Source organism: Ovis canadensis, chromosome 12 (genome assembly GCF_042477335.2).
Source record: "Ovis canadensis isolate MfBH-ARS-UI-01 breed Bighorn chromosome 12, ARS-UI_OviCan_v2, whole genome shotgun sequence".
Lineage (NCBI taxonomy): Eukaryota > Metazoa > Chordata > Mammalia > Artiodactyla > Bovidae > Ovis > Ovis canadensis.
The window spans coordinates 50,653,928-50,669,938 of NC_091256.1; the positions used below are offsets into that span (position 1 = coordinate 50,653,928).

The following is a 16,011-nucleotide window of genomic DNA, read 5'->3' on the forward strand; positions in this document are numbered from 1 at the left end:
TATCTAAGGAACCTGAAAGTCCCTGCAGAATTTCAAGCTAATTCTTATTTGTCTTTGGGTTTTATCAGTTTCTCAAAGGACTCTTTCACCCTCAAATAAGTTTAAAATCCCAAGTTTGATACACTATATTTTAAGTCCTTTCTGCCCCTGCCCCTGCCCCTCCCCTATTTAGGGTCAGGGTCGGTGGTGGGAACAAATCTGGTGAAGTTTGTTTCTTTTTTTATTAAGAAAGTGATTTCCTTAAAAAAATTCATTTATTTATTTGGCTGTGCCAGGTCTTTGTTGTGGCACGCAGGATCTTCATTTCAGGATATGATGACAGAGCCGGCAGAAGTAAAACTGCATCTTGTCTCAGCCTGGAGAGGTAAGAAAAGACATTCTTACACAAAGTAGGGAATGGGGGCTGCTTGCCAGAAAGACACCCCCAATTTCTGAGGAGGGTAGAGGGGCTGGAGATTGAATTAGTCAGCAGTGGTCAGTGCTTTAGCTGATCACACCTACATAATGAAACTTCCATTAAAACCCCCTAATCAATGGTGTTTGGAGAGTCTGAGGTTGGTAAGCACACGTGTGCTAGGAGGGTAGTGTGACCTGAAACAGCATGGAAGCTTGAACCCTGTTTTGTAGCCAGTCAGCCAGAAGTATGGGAGGCCAGGACTTTCGACTGGCACCTGAAGTGGAACACAGTCTGTGAGATTGAGCCCTTAAATGCTGAGGCACTCTGGGAAGTTAGTGTCAGAACTGCATTGAGTTGTTGTTGGTGGAAATCAGAGAATTGGTTGTTGGTGGTGGAAAATACTCCAGAGTGAGACTTTCATCATAGTGATTTTCAAAGCACATTCCCATGGAACAGTGGTGTTTGTGGAGCTGACTGAGGTTTTCTGTGGTGATTGATACTTGAATAATGATAGTTTTTAAAATTTGCTGGAAAAAAAGTGTAGAGGTTCTGAAATTGTGCTTCATGAAAACAAAATTCAGAGATCCACTTAACACCTAGTCAGAGAGGCACATTCAGTGCCTGACCTGATATGAAATAACATCTGACTTGTTATCAGAGAACTCTGTTCAGCAGCAGGGAGACCAGGTACTCTTGTCTCTAAGACTAGTATGAAAAAGCAAGTAGAATTTGGTTCTGATTTTGATTTGGCTATTTATAAACATTTTCACCACGTGCAAATGTTTGGCCATTTCTAAGCCTCAGTTTTCCTTTCTTTTACCTAGTTTTTCTTTTCTTTCTTTCTCTCTCTCTTTCCTCCTTTCCTTTTTCCTTCTTTTTCCCTCTGTCCCTTCCTCCCTTCCATCAGTTATTACTTACTATCATCTATCATTTCCATCTGTCCATCTATGGTGGACAAACTACTCATCAGTATCTATCTTCTTTTCCTTCCAGGCATTTAGAACATATACACACACACCCTCCCTCTCGCTCCCCCTCCTTCCCTCCCTCACTGAGGAGAGGTGATGACTTGTGTTCTGAAAAGCAGAAACACTGACGAGCTGGTGACAGTGTTCCATCTTTCCTTCTCCCTGCTGACAGTGTAAATGTGATGCCTCAGCTGACTAGGGTCCCTGAATGAAGACACAGTGGAGCCCAGCCATTGTGGACCTTCTGTGCATGAGAAATATGTTGTTGTGTTAGGACAGTGAGACTTGGGGGTTATTCGTTGCTTAACCCACCTTCACCTGACTAACACATCATCTTGCCTTGTTCCAAAAAAAAGTTAAAGTAGATTGAAACAGAAATAAAGCACAGTAGGATAAAAGAGTAACTGAGTAAATTAAGGGTAATTTATAATAGCATTTGCCTTACAGAATTATTGGGAGAAGACATAAATATTTATCAGTTGTGATTGACAGTAGATGTAACAATATGAGACGTTAGTTCATTTTTATGTTTGGATCTTTCTTTTTTTTTTTTGAAGATTTATGTCAATCTTTAATGATAAAGAAAAGGGAAATTCCAAAGCTCTTGTTCTTACTTTAAAAAGAACTTCCCAAGTATTATACTTTTCAGAAAACAGACAGCAATTCAAATCTTATTACAAGCGCAATGAATTTTTAAATGAATCAGTCAGAAATGGAGAATGTTAGAACTTAAAGGTTACATTCACAGGACAAAGTGGGTCTTTCTGTATGATGGTCCCTCCCCATCCCAGAGACCTCTTTCACTTTCTGCTATGCTCAGGGAGCCCTTCCTTGACCCACTTACTTACAATTACAACCCAATTTCTTCCACCCCACCCACATTATCACCCTAGCTTACTTATTTTTTCCATTGTACTTATCACTATCTGCCACACTACATCTTTTTCAAATTTATTTGATATCTTCTCCAACCCTGGAATGGAAGCTCCATGAGGACAGAGGCCTTTATCTGTTTCTGTTTACTGCTGTATCCTCAGCACCTAGAACGGTGCCTGACATTTAGTGTCAGCGCTCAGTAAAATTTTTTTGATCAAGTTATTGACTTGAGAGGAGTTTCCAGAATCCTTAGTGCAGACACCAAAATGGAGAAAATAGCCAACTGCCTGGCCCTCTAGAGTTCGTGTGAGCAAGACATACACACCACACTGAGAAATGTCTTCTCCATGTACACCCTCCTTGACCCTGATCTGTCGACCCATACCTTCCCTGTCTCTTCCCTTTACAGTGTTCTGGCTGTGAAAGATGCTGCTACCCACTAGACAGACTTCAACAACAGTAGTAATGAAGAGTAAAATTAAATAATGGTTAATATTTACTGAGCACTGATGATGTGCTTGCTTCAAGGCTAAGTACTCCCATTCATAGTTTAATTTGAATTTCAAAAACTCTAAAGTTAGCACTGTTATTGATATTTTCCTTATTTTAAGGATGAAGAAGTTGAGGCTTAAAGATGACAAATGATATCCTTAAGGCCACATTCTGAATAAGTGGCAACGTGTGTGTTTCAGTTACCTTTGCTCTGTAACAAGTCACCAAAACACAGTGGCTTAAAACAGTTTACTAATATTTCTCATGGTTCTGTGGGTTGAAAGGGTTCAACTGACTGGTTCTCGCTTGGAGTCTCTCGTGATGGACCTCTTTGTATGTAGTTAGGTGGGTTCTGAGAGTCAAGATGGCTTTCACATGTCCAGCATCTCAGGTGGGACATTAGGGGACTCTGTCTACATGGCATCTCCTCATTGTTAGCTTGGGTTTCCTCCCAGCATGGAGGCCTCATGGTCGTCCGACTTCTTGTGTGATAATTAGCTTCTTATGAATAGTCCTTAGGAGTCACACAATGTCACTTCTGCCTCATTCTATTTGTTGCATCGTAACAATTCAGTTTCACTGTGGGAGGTCATAAATACTGGCAGGTGTGGGTCATTGGGAGATTATTTTGGAGACTTGCTATCACATTGGGATCTTTAAACCAGACATTCTGAACTCAGGCTAAGAGGTTGCAAACCCATTTATCAAGATAGAATAGCAGGTGACATGTGAAGAAGGAAGCCTTAGCAAGACAATTGAGATTGGAAAAGATTCTGGTGAACTGAAGAGCAGTCTTATTAAAAACCACTAGCTATCTTTATGGTTACCATCAGTTGAATTGCCTGGCAGAACTACATGGTCTGTATTAATGCAAACTCTGATTATTAAAGGGAATCTTGAAACCTAGTTTGTTTGCTTTTATAAAATACCCTAATTTAGACTATTTTCCCACATAGGCTATTACAGAGTATTGAGTAGGTCCTTGTGATATACAGTAAGTCCTTGTTAGTTATCTATTTTATATATAGCAGTGTAAATATGTTCAAGAGTAGGTATATGTTTATGTATAATTGAGTCAGTTTGCTACATACCTGAAACTAACACAACACTGTAAATCAACTACACTCCAATAAAAAATTTAAAAATACCCTACTTTAAAAAGCACAGCATAGGTCAAGCAAAGCACTCTCGTATTTGGCCCATGGGCTGCCAGTTTAAAAAAATTTTTTATTTTATATTGGAGTACAGTTGACTAACAATATTGTTTTAGTTTCAGATGTACAGCAAAATGATTCAGTTATACACATATCTATTCTTTTTTAAATTCTTTTCCCATTTATGTTGTTACAGAATGTTGAACAGGGTTCCTATGCTATGCACTAGGTCCTTATTATTTATTTTAAATATAGTGGTGTGTCTATGATAGTCCCAAACTCCACATTTATACCTCCCCCACCTTTCCCCTTTGATAACCATAAGTTTGTTTTTTAAGATGTTCATTTGTATCAGTTTTTTAGATTCTGCATATAAGTGGTGTCATGTGAATTTATCTTTATCTTACTTCACTTAGTGTGATAATCTCAAGGTCTATCCATCTTGCTGCAAATGACATTATTTCATTGTTTGAATGGCTGAATAGTAGTCCATTTGTGTGTGTGTGTACACCGCATTTTCTTTATTCATTAATCTGCCAGTGGACATTTATGTTGCTGCCATGTCTTGGTTACTGTAAACAGCACTGCAGTGAACATTGGGGTGCATGTATCCTTTTAAATTGTGGTTTTCTGGATATGGGCTCAGGAATGCAATTGCTGGATCACATGGTAGCTCTGGTGAGCTTCCCAGATGGTGCTAGTGCTGAAGAACACACCTGCCAATGTAGGAGAAAGAAGAGATGTGGGTTCTATCCCTGGCTCTGGAAGATCCCCTGGGAGAATGCACTTTATAGTCTTCATATTAGGAGAAGGCAATGGCAACCCACTCCAGTACTCTTGCCTGGAAAATCCTATGGATGGAGGAGCCTGGTGGGTTGCAGTCCATGGGGTCACGAAGAGTCGGACACAACTGAATGACTTCACTTTCACTTTTCACTTTCATGCATCGGAGAAGGAAATGGCAACCCACTCCAGTGTTCTTGCCTGGAGAATCCCAGGGACGGGGGAGCCTGGTGGGCTGCCGTCTATGGGGTCGTACAGAGTCGGACACGACTGAAGCGACTTAGCAGCAGCAGCAGCAGCAGTCTTCATGTTAGCTCTGCTGTCTTGTTCAGTTCAGTTCAGTCACTCAGTCCTGTTTGACTCTTTGTGACCCCATGGACTGCAGCACACCAAGCTTCCTTGTCATCACCAACTCCAGGAGCTTGCTCAAACTCATGTCCATAGAGTCAGTGATGCCATCCAACCATCTCATCCTCTGTCATCCCCTTCTCCTCCCACCTTCAATCTTTCCCAGCAACAAGGTCTTTTCCAATGAGTCTGTTCTTTGCATCAGATGGCCAAAGCATTGGAGCTTGAGATTCAGCATCAGCCCTTCCAATGAATATTTGGAACGGATTTCCTTTAGGTTGACTGGTTGCAGTCAAGGGACTTGCAGTCCAGGGGACTGTCAAGAGTCTTCTCCAATACCACAGTTCAAAAGCATCAATTCTTCAGTGCTCTGCCTTATGGTCCAACTTTTATAGCCATACATGACTACTGGAAAACCATAGCTTTGACTAGATGGACCTTTGTCGACAAAGTAATGTTTCTGCTTTTTAATATGCTCTCTAGTTTGGACATAGCTTTTCTTCCAAGGAGCAAGCATCTTTTAATTTCATGGCTGCAGTCACCACCTGCAGTGATTTTGGAGCCCATGAAAATAAAGTCTGATGCTATTTCCACTGTTTCCCCATCTATTTCCCATGAAGTGATGGGACCAGATGCCATGATCTTCGTTTTTTGAATGTTGAGTTTTAAGCCAACTTTTTCACTCTCCTCTTTCACTTTCATCAAGAGGCTCTTTAGTTCCTCTTCACTTTCTGTCATAAGGGTGGTGTCATCTGCCTATCTGAGGTTATTGATATTTCTCCTGGCACTCTTGATTCCAGCTTGTGCTTCATCCAGCCCAGCATTTTGCTTGATGTACTCTGTATATAAGTTAAATAAGCAGGGTGACAATATATAGCCCTGACGTACTCCTTTCCCAGTTTTGAACCAGTCCATTGTTCCATGTCCAATTCTAACTATTGCTTCTTGACCTGCATACAGATTTCTCAGGAGGCAGGTAAGATGGTCTGATATACCCATCTCTTGAAGAATTTTCCTCAGATTGTTGTGATCCACACAGGTAAAGGCTTTGGTGTAGTCAATAACGCAGAAGTAGATGATTTTCTGGAAATCTCTTGCATTCCTATGATCCAATGGATGTTAGCAATTTGATCTCTGGTTCCTTTGCCTTTTCTAAAACCAGCTTGAATATCTGGAAATTCTCAGTTCATGTACTGTTGCTGTCTTGCTTAGAGAATTTTGAGCATTACTTTGTAAACATGTGAGATGGGTGCAATTGGGTGGTAGTTTGAACATTCTTTGGCATTACCTTTCTTTGGAATGGGAATGAAAACTGACCTTTTCCAGTCCTGTGGCCACTGCTGAGTTTAGCAAATTTGCTGGCATACTGAGTGCAGCACTTTCACAGCATCACCTTTTAGGATTTGAAATAACTCAGCTGGAATTCCATCACCTCCACTAGCTTTGTTTGTAGTGATGCTTCCTAAGGCCCACTTGACTTTGCATTCCAGGATGTCTGGCTCTAGGTGAGTGATCACACATCATGGTTATCTGGGTCATGAAGATCTTTTTTGTACAGTTCTTCTGTGTATTCTTGCCACCTCTTCTTAATATTTTCTGCTTCTGTTAAGTCTGTACTGTTTCTCTCCTTTATCGAGCCCATCTTTGCATGAAATGTTCCCTTGGTATCTCTAATTTTCTTGAAGAGATCTCTAGTCTTTCCCTTTCTGTTGTTTTCCTCTATTTCTTTGCATTGATCACTGAGGAAGGCTTTCTAATCTCTCCTTGCTATTCTTTGGAACTCTGCATTCAGATGGGTGTGTCTTTCCTTTTCTCCTTTGCCTTTTGCTTCTCTTCTTTTCTCAGCTATTTGTAAGGTCTCCTCAGACAACCATTTTGCCTTCTTGTATTTCTTTTTCTTGGGGATGGTCTTGATCACTGCCTCCTGTACAATGTCATGAACTCTGTCCATAGTTTTTCAGGCACTCTGTCTATGAAATCTCATCCCCTGAATCTCTTTCTCACTTCCGCTGTGTAATCATACAGGATTTGATTTAGGTCATACCTGAATGGTCTAGTGGTTTTCCTTACTTTCTTCAATTTATGTCTGAATTTTGCAATATGGGATCATGATCTGAGCCACAGTCAGCTCTCGGTTTTGTTTTTGCTGACTGTCTAGAGCTTCTCCATCTATGGCTGCAAAGAAGATAATCAAGCTGATTTCGGTATGGACTATCTGGTGATGTCCGTGTGTAGAGTCTTCTCTTGTGTTGTCGGAAGAGGGTGTTTGCTATGACCACTGCAGTCTCTTGGTAAAACTCTACTAGCCTTAGCCCTGCTTCATTTTGTACTCCAAGGTCAAACTTGCCTGTTACTCCAGGTATCTCTTGACTTCCTACTTTTGCATTCCAGTCCTCTATTATAATAATATACCTTTTGGGGGGTGTTAGTTCTAGAAGGTCTTGTAGGTCTTCATAGAATTATTCAATTTGAGCTTCTTCCGCTTTACTGGTTGGGGCATAGATTTGGATTACTGTGATATTGAATGGTTTGCCTTGGAAACAAACTGAGATCATTCTGTCATTTTTGAGATTGTACCCATATACTCATTTTCAGACTCTTTTGTTGACTATGAGGGCTACTCCATTTCTTCTTAGCGATTCTTGCCCACAGTAGTAGATATAATAGTCATCTGAGTTAAATTTGCCCGTTCTAGTATATTTTAATTCTCTGATTCCTAGAATGTCGATGTTCACTCTTGCCATCTCCTGTTTGACTGCTTCCAATTACCTTGATTTATGGACTTAACATTCCAGGTTCCTGTGCAATATTGTTCTTTACCACATTGGACTTTGCTTTTATCACCAGTCACATCCACAACTGGACACTGTTTTCGCTTTGGCTCCGATCTCTTCATTCTTTTTGGAGTTATTTCTCCACTCTTCTCCAATAGCATATTGGGCAGCTACCGACTTGGGGAGTTCATCTTTTAGTGTCATATCTTTTTGCTTTTTCATTCTGTTCATGGATTTCTCACGGCAAGAATACTGGAGTGGTTTGCCATTCTCCTCTTCAGTGGATCATGTTTTGTCAGACCTCTCCACTATGACCCATCTCTTGGGTGGCCCTATACAACATGGCTCGGTTTCATTGAGTTAGACAAGGCTGTGGTCCATGTGATCAGTTTGGTTAGTCTTCTGTGATTGTGGTTTTCATTCTGTCTGCCCTCTGATGGAGAAGGATGAGAGGCTGATGGAAGCTTCCTGATACTGCTGTCTTGTAGCTGTGCTCTTTCTTGTGTAGCCATTCTCATGCCCCTAAGACAAATATTTTGGCTGACATATCAGCCCACTACAGATGTTGTTCTGCACACAGAACAGCTCCTTATGATTGCCGCATAATCCTTTGCTCGCTCAAGGAAGTGGTGTACATGTGCATTCCATTTCCCTCAGATGTTTGCCTTTGTTCCTGATTTCTGGTCTTCGTGATGCTCCACTGAGCTGTCAGATAAGCTTCTAATAAATATACTCTCTGCAGTTTCCTCAGGGAATTACTCTCTCACGAGCTCTCCCTGCACTGTCTCTCATAATCCTATGTGTTTGTGAAAATTATTTCCGTGTGACTCCAACAGAGAAGGGCATGGTAGCCCCCTCTAGTATTCTTGCGTGGAGAATCTCATGGACAAAGAAACCTGGCAGACGATATAGTCCATAGGGTTGCAAAGAGTCAGACACGGCTGAAGTGACTTAGCATGCAAACATTCATTATAGCCCTATTTTTACCTCTGTAGTGTTCTCCGTAGTGACTGCAATTTACACTCTCATTAATGGTGCAGAAGGGTTCCCTTTTCTTCATACCCTTTCCAGCATTTATTGTTTGTGGACTTTGATGATGGCCATTCTGACTGATGTGAGGTGATACCTCATTGCAGATTCAATTTGCATTTCTCTGATAATTAGAGACGTTGATTGTCTTCTCATGTACCTCTTGCCCATCCATATGTCTTCTTTGGAGAAAGGTCCATTTAGGTCTTCTGCCAATTTTTTGATTGAGTTGTTTGTGTTTTTGATATTCAGCTGTATGAGTAGTCTGTAAATTATGGGCTGCCAGTTTGTAAATGTGCACCAGATCTCAAAGCTCATGGCCATACTCACTAGCAGAGCACACAAGACCCTCAGGGAGGTGCGGGCTACTCTGCCTGACTGTCCAGTTTCATTTCACACTCCTGCCAACATCCATGTATTCAGCAAGTGTTCATGACTCCTACTATATTCTAAGTATGTTCTAGGTGCTGAGGATATAGCAGATAACTAAACAAAGTCCCTGCCATCGGGGGACTTATGTTCTAGTTGGGGGAGACAGACACAAGCGAAGGTACAAAATGACAGATGGCGCCAAAGTGCCATAGGGAAAATCAGCAGGGTAAGCTCCTGCCTGGCAGCTTGCAGAACATGCCTTGCTTTCCTTCTCTGCTCTGTGTCTGCTGGGAATGACTCTCCCTTCCTTGAGGCTTAGCTGCTTGAGACCTAATGAGCATCACAACCTCTGAAATATTTTCTCTGACTCCCACCCTGTCCATGGAACATTGGTGACCCCCATCCTGGTTTCTGTGGCACCTGTCCCTGCTCTCACCACAAGGTTTAAGTATATAATTACTTTTCAGTATCTCCCGCAAGATAGTGTGTAATCATTCGAGGGCTTCTGTATTTCCTTAATATTTTATAAGTATTTGACAATCAAAGGGATAGCTTTGTGAAGGTCTTTAGTAAGGGAATTGCTGGGTGGGAGGAGAATCCTCCTGCTCTCTTTTCTTCATGCCTTCCTGTAAGAAAAGCATTTTTTTTTCTGCTGTCAAAACACAGAACGGTGCATGTGGTTACCTAGAAAACCAAGTTAAAGGACACACATTGTTTGTGTCCTTTGGTTTAGGGGCAGCTTCTTAGTGAGTGTAAAATACTGTCTTGTATTATCAGTGAGTCAAAAGAGGCAAAGCTGACTTTACCTGGTTGGGAAACAGATACTAGTATACCCATCATGTTTGTACAGTCACATATCATATTTGTACATTCATATATGCATATTCCTACACACATCGACACACACAAGATGAAGAACATATGTCCTGTGCCAATAGGCTGGGACCTAACCGTGTGTGCTTGCACTGTATGACTTAGGTAAACAGGATGCGTATTTATGACTGACAAGCATCAAACACTGAGCGCTGCTCCTGGCACAGCTCTACCTCTGACCAGCGTGTCTGACTTGCTGTGCGCTGCGGTTGCATCTGGTTGCCGCTGCCTGAGTTTCCGTGGTTAAAGCCTCCTTTGTCTAAAATTCTGAGAACCCCAGTGCCAGTGCCTAGAGGCTGGCTTGGTTTTCTAGAAGACGCAGGGTTGGGGCTCCCTCTGCCCATGTGTTGCCACCCCTGGAACAAGATGAGGGCTGATTTTCTGTTTCTTGAGCGGAGCACACACTTGTTCCACTGCACTCTGGAACACCTGAGATCTGGAGCCAGACCACAGAGGGCTGTGGGCAGAGCAGCCTCTGATGTGTCTCATCTCTGGAAACCCTGACTTTCAGGCTGTGTCAGAGCCGCCCCAGAAGAAAGTGACCAGGCTTGAACCCCGGGTGAGGGGAAGAGGAAGGAGTGGCCTTGGGCAGCTGGCTGGGAAGTTTGTGCCCTGAAAGGGTGGCAGCAGGGAAAGGCTCACCGATGGGCATTACTTGTGTGTGCCTTACCTTAGAAGAGGAGGGCTGGTTGTGGATGGGACAGTCGGGGTTGCAGCTGCCGCTGACCTCGCTGCTGGGGAACAGGCAGAGCCAGGCCGGCAGGGGTTCTGATCACATTGAGCAAGGGAGATTCGGGTCACAGATCAAATCTGCAGTTTCTCTTCTCTTCAGTTGTTTATTTGCTTCCTATGAGCTTTAAGGTGAATGCACCCAAACTTAAAAAAAAAAAAAAAGCATCCGGCTAAATGAGTGAAGATAATTCTTCAAGTCCCATGTCAGAGTAAACCTCCTCGATGTATTTCCTCTGCTCCCAGCTCTGTCCATTCCTCCACCCTCAGTCCAAGTAGGATTTACCTCCTTTTTAATACAACACTAATTTTAAGGTGTCTAGAATATTTATCACACTTGTAATGCAGTTACTGTTATATGAGGACTTCTCTGCTTCAACACAGCTTTTCTAACCATGGGGAACGTGAGCTGGAGGATTGGCTTGCTCTGTCTGCCTCCCTGAGGTGGGTGGTGAGGGCGCCACACGTAGAAGCTCAGTGATGAAGAGAGGAACCAAGGGGCTCTGAGACATGCTCCTTTCCCTGGCCCACTGCTGGTAACCAGCCACCAGTGCTGGCCACATTCAGGGAAGGAGATGGCCAGGAGATCTTTTAAAAACATTTCAAATAAATGAGGTTGGTAGAACACACAGTATGACATGGCTTCAGAAATGTTTCTTTTTTTTTTTTTTTACCATTTGACATTGTTTAATTATTAGGAATATTCAATAGAATTAGTGCTATACATGATATATAAGTATATACAAACACATTTGTACATATATGCATATTATATATATATATATTTTTAAGTTAGTATTTTATGAAATCACAACTACTAATAGATGACATCATGACATCACTGTGAAGTCTCTTGAGTGCCCCCAACTTTCATAGCCATTTCATAATCGGAGAGCTATACACAAGGTCCCCACTGGTGGTTTACTGTGTAAATAATTCCCTGAGGACAGGGTGTCGCTTGTGTCCACTGTATGCCCACAGGGGTTTGTGGTGCCAGGTGCTCAGAGCTATTGATGGAATGACTGATCGACTCCTGGCTTTATGGTGGCACCTCAGTCTAATTTGTTTCTTCTCTCAACTTCAGGTGAGGAGGGGAATGGGGCTGATGATCATCAGGAAGTCAGTCAGGAGGGCAATGAGAATTCAAGCCATCTGCCCAAAAAGTAGGAATGCAGTCAGTCATGAAGGTCTAATGTTGTGCTTTTATCAAAGGACTAATATCCACTCTGTTCTGGATAAACACAGGGAGGGACAGAAGTCATGGAAAAGGAAGGACCTTGAGATCGGGGATAGCTTTTATTAAAAAAAAAAATACCTTGGGGTTTGAGCGATAGAGAAAATGTGGCTGCTGATGAAGCCTGATTCAGATGTCTTCAGGTGCCTCTAAAATACAAATTATGTTCTGGGGACCTGGAAAGCATTGTGGGAGTTAGAGGAGGTGAAACCTCATAAAAGCAGTTTCATATTCTCACACTGAATTTCACTGGAAGGTTAGGTGGGTGGAGGTCTCTCTGTCAGCTCAGGATGAGCTCTGCTCTTCTCGTGAGCTCTGCTCTGCCACCCTGCAGCCCTAATTTTTGGGGCAGTATTGACCTTTCCTCTTCTCACAGACTGGCAAGACTTAGGCCAGTTGCCCCAAACATTGTCACTGCCCTTTCATTAAAGTTCTTGCTCTCTTTAAGCAGCCACAGAGATTTCCACTTTCTCTTGAATTGTTTTCTTGCTTCATATGAACGTTCAGTTGAATGGACCCAAACTTTTTTTTTAAGACATCAAATTAAATCAGTGGAGATAATTCTTCAAGTCCCATCCCAGAGTTAACCTCCTCAATGAAATATTTCTTCTGCTCCCAACTCTGTCCATTTATCCACCCTTATTGTTATGGATTAATTATGTCTCTTTTGGTTTTAAGTGACAGAAACCCAATTCAAATAGGTTTAGACTTAAAAAAAAGAAAATTTTATGGCCCTTGCAGTTTATAAAGTTTAAGGGTAGATCTCCAAGAGTAAGGCCCCCTAGAATCAGATACTCTGGTAATATCCTCAGGTATTTACCTTTGCCCCTCTCTCAGCTTTGCTGTCTTACACACTACCACATAGATGACTAGACAAGCAGGTCTAGGCCTCCTCTCTGTGTTACGAATAACCCCTGAAGAGCAAGAGTACTTCTTTCCTAATAGCTCCAGTAAGGTTCCAGAGCTGCTCAGTAATGGCCTAGCTTGGGGCACTTGGCCAGCTCTGACCCAGTCCCTAAGGCCACTAAAACTCATGGTTTACTGACCAAGTCTGAGTCCTGAGTCCATCCTTGGAGCAGGGTAGCATCTGGGTGGAATCAGCTACAACTGAACCGCAGAGACAGATGGTGGAAAATTTCTCAAAGAAAATTGGACGGTTGTTACCAAAAATGGGGTGATGATTACAGAGTGAATTACATCACAGTGAAAAAGCGCAGGCACTCTGTAAAGATTTCTGCATCCTTCCTACATGCAAGAGTGTTCCTATAGAAACATGTCTTTCCATCTAAGCTTTAAGGACTGGGCTCCTAAAATTGCGTCTCCCATTCCTCAATACCCTCCTGGTTCCATTTAAGAGCTGGTGGTTTTTTTTGTTTGTTTTTTGTTTTTTTTTTTTAAAGAAAGTTGGATATTTTCTTATAGAGGGTGTTCATCAAGAGGGAAAATACCATTTCATTTTTTTTTCCAATCCAGTGAAATAATCAAGAAGCACAATCTATGCTCCTCAGTGAAGACAAACAAAGTTTCTAAAACCATCTAGGAACAAAAGATCATCATAGATTTATCTGAATGGAACCAATATGTCATGTGGTTGGAGCCCCATCTCCAGGGTGATCAGGGTGTTTGGAGCATGCGGTCAGACGTACCTGGCCTTGATGAATGCTGGGAGACTGGAGGTTTTGGCCCTAACTTTGCCACTCACAACCTGGGTGAGACTGAGTAATTCACTTCTTTCCTGGGCTTCAGTTTTCTCATCTGTTAATGTTCGGTTTTGGACATTTTCTCTCTGGTGTACTCCATTTTATTTCTGAAGTATTTGATTTTTGGCAGATACTCAAAATCCATAATGCTCTTAATTATGGAGTAATCCACTTCTTTTCTGGGCTTCAGTTCTCTTATCTGTAATGTTAGGTTTTGGGTGTTTTATCTCTAGTGTACTGCACTTTATTTCTAAAGCATTTGATTTTGGGCTGGCATTCAAGTCTATAATACTCTGGGTTACACCTCCTCCATATCTGTATATGGCAAAACTTTGGCACTGCAAGATTAAATTTTAAAAACACCTTTCTGCTTGATTCAAGAAGAGGAATGTGAGTGACAATAATGCTCAACACTTCTTTCAAGATAAGGGATGTCACTAAGTCATGGATATCTTCAGATCCAGTGTGGGCTACACTTAGTTTCTGAGACATAGTCAACTAACTATCAACTGTCCACTGACCTTGTGACATGAAACTGCCCACAAAAATGAGCAGATGCCCCCTGCATGCCTAAACATGGAGGATATGAGACAGGGAGGGAGAGAGACATTTGTGCACAGGAAACAAGAAATTGTGTCTATTTCATGTTTAATCATTCTGAGATATATCATTAATGGAAATGAAATACTGCCTGCCACGATGCTCATTTCAGTTTGGAAAGGTCTTTTATCTCAGATTTCCAACTGGGCAACTAAGAAGTTATACTGGATGATGACACTGTGTTGAAACCTAAGGCAGGTCCATGCTAGATACAGAGAGAAAGAATGAACTGATGGCTGGATGCTAAGATGAATTTCAGTTCCAGCTCCATGGCCGTGAGCACAGGGATCTCTCTTCAGGAGGGAAGACAGCGCATAGGTACAGGAAAAAAAGTGGAGAACACAGAAAATACATGTCTATAAACTGGAGAAAGGGGCTACGGGACAGGAGAAGAGACGTTTGAACTCAGAGGTCATAATGCTTAGCTTCTGCCCCTGAGACCTGTGAAAGGAAGCGCTTCCTGCCACCCTTTGACCACTTCCTCAGTGTCCCTCCCACCACAGTCCCCCCCAACTCTTCAACTCTGTGGAGTTGGAGTTGAAACAACTGACCGAGGAGTGTTGTGGAAATGAAACTACTTTAGTGGATATTGTCACTGGGTCCTTGTCTGTGTCTTTATTCTCTGCCCAGCCCTCTCTGTGTGGTGGTATGGGTTAACCTGAGCCCAGGGAGAGTGAGCAAGGCCAGTGTAGGCTGTTAAACACACTCACATGTGCACACACACACATCCTAACTTGTGCGTGAACCTGCATTCTGTGTCAGCTGTCAGAATGTAGGTTCACACACAGGTTAGGGTGCAGGTGTGAAAGCAGGCCTTGATGTGCACGAACAAGGATGGTGCAGAGCTGCAAGATAAAGGACACCCCAGCACCTTTGCTCTCCCAGCTGGAATCCCTACCCTCAGAAGATTGGACCCTGAGGAGTGTCAGACCCAGGGCTGAGGTCTCCCTTTCTGTACGGTCCAATTACCTTGATATGTGAGTGATGTGATATGTGAAGATGAAGTGCATTGTAGGATTGGGGTTCTCACAAGTTAGGTATCTGCAGAGGGGAAGCTGATTCAGCCAGCGGTTCAGTCACTGTCCTGGGGATGCATTTAGGTATCTCAGTGTACATGAAAACCAGTTCCGTCAGGGGCAGGACAGACCTGCTGTGGATAGCAAGATACAGAGGTTAACCTCTGTAAGGTGATAGGGGCGGGTTTCTGGAGCTGGCAATATAAAGACAGGCAGGCTGGCCTCTGCAGTGGCGAAGCATGGAACAGGAGATGCCAGGTAGGTGCCTTGGCAGACCGATGGGGCGTTTACCAGGGGACTGGAGCAGGTGCCAGGGCACGGCCCTGGAAGGAGAATCTGGCAGAGCAACAGGCCTAGGGAAGACAACAGCGAGCAAAGCTGGCCTGAGTGTGAGAGGAATGGGCACGAGGGCAGGGCTTCAGGGACGGGGGAATAAAACCCCATTCCTGGATGTAGTGTGTTATGGACACTGGAGCTGGACAGCCTGGGTTTGAACCCAGGCCCTGCCACTCTTTTGAAAAATGATTTAATCTTTCTGAGCTTGCCAATCCCCTATTGCCAATGGGGATATTTAACCTTACTGGGTTATTTTGAGGAACTGATATGATAATCCACATAAAGGATCTGATTCAGTATCTGGATACTCTGTGACACTCAGGATCCTAT

General features: G+C 42.7%; 1 protein-coding gene across 1 annotated transcript in view; it reads left to right on the forward strand.

Annotated features, from left to right (window-relative positions):
* Window positions 1-275: 275 nt before the first annotated feature.
* Window positions 276-16,011, forward strand: part of FASLG (Fas ligand) — a 49,235-nt gene continuing 33,499 nt past the window's right edge. Inside the window, exon 1 of the mRNA XM_069545672.1 lies at window positions 276-364. The gene's annotated coding sequence lies outside the window, so the exon portion shown is untranslated. The remainder of the gene's footprint in view (window positions 365-16,011) is intronic.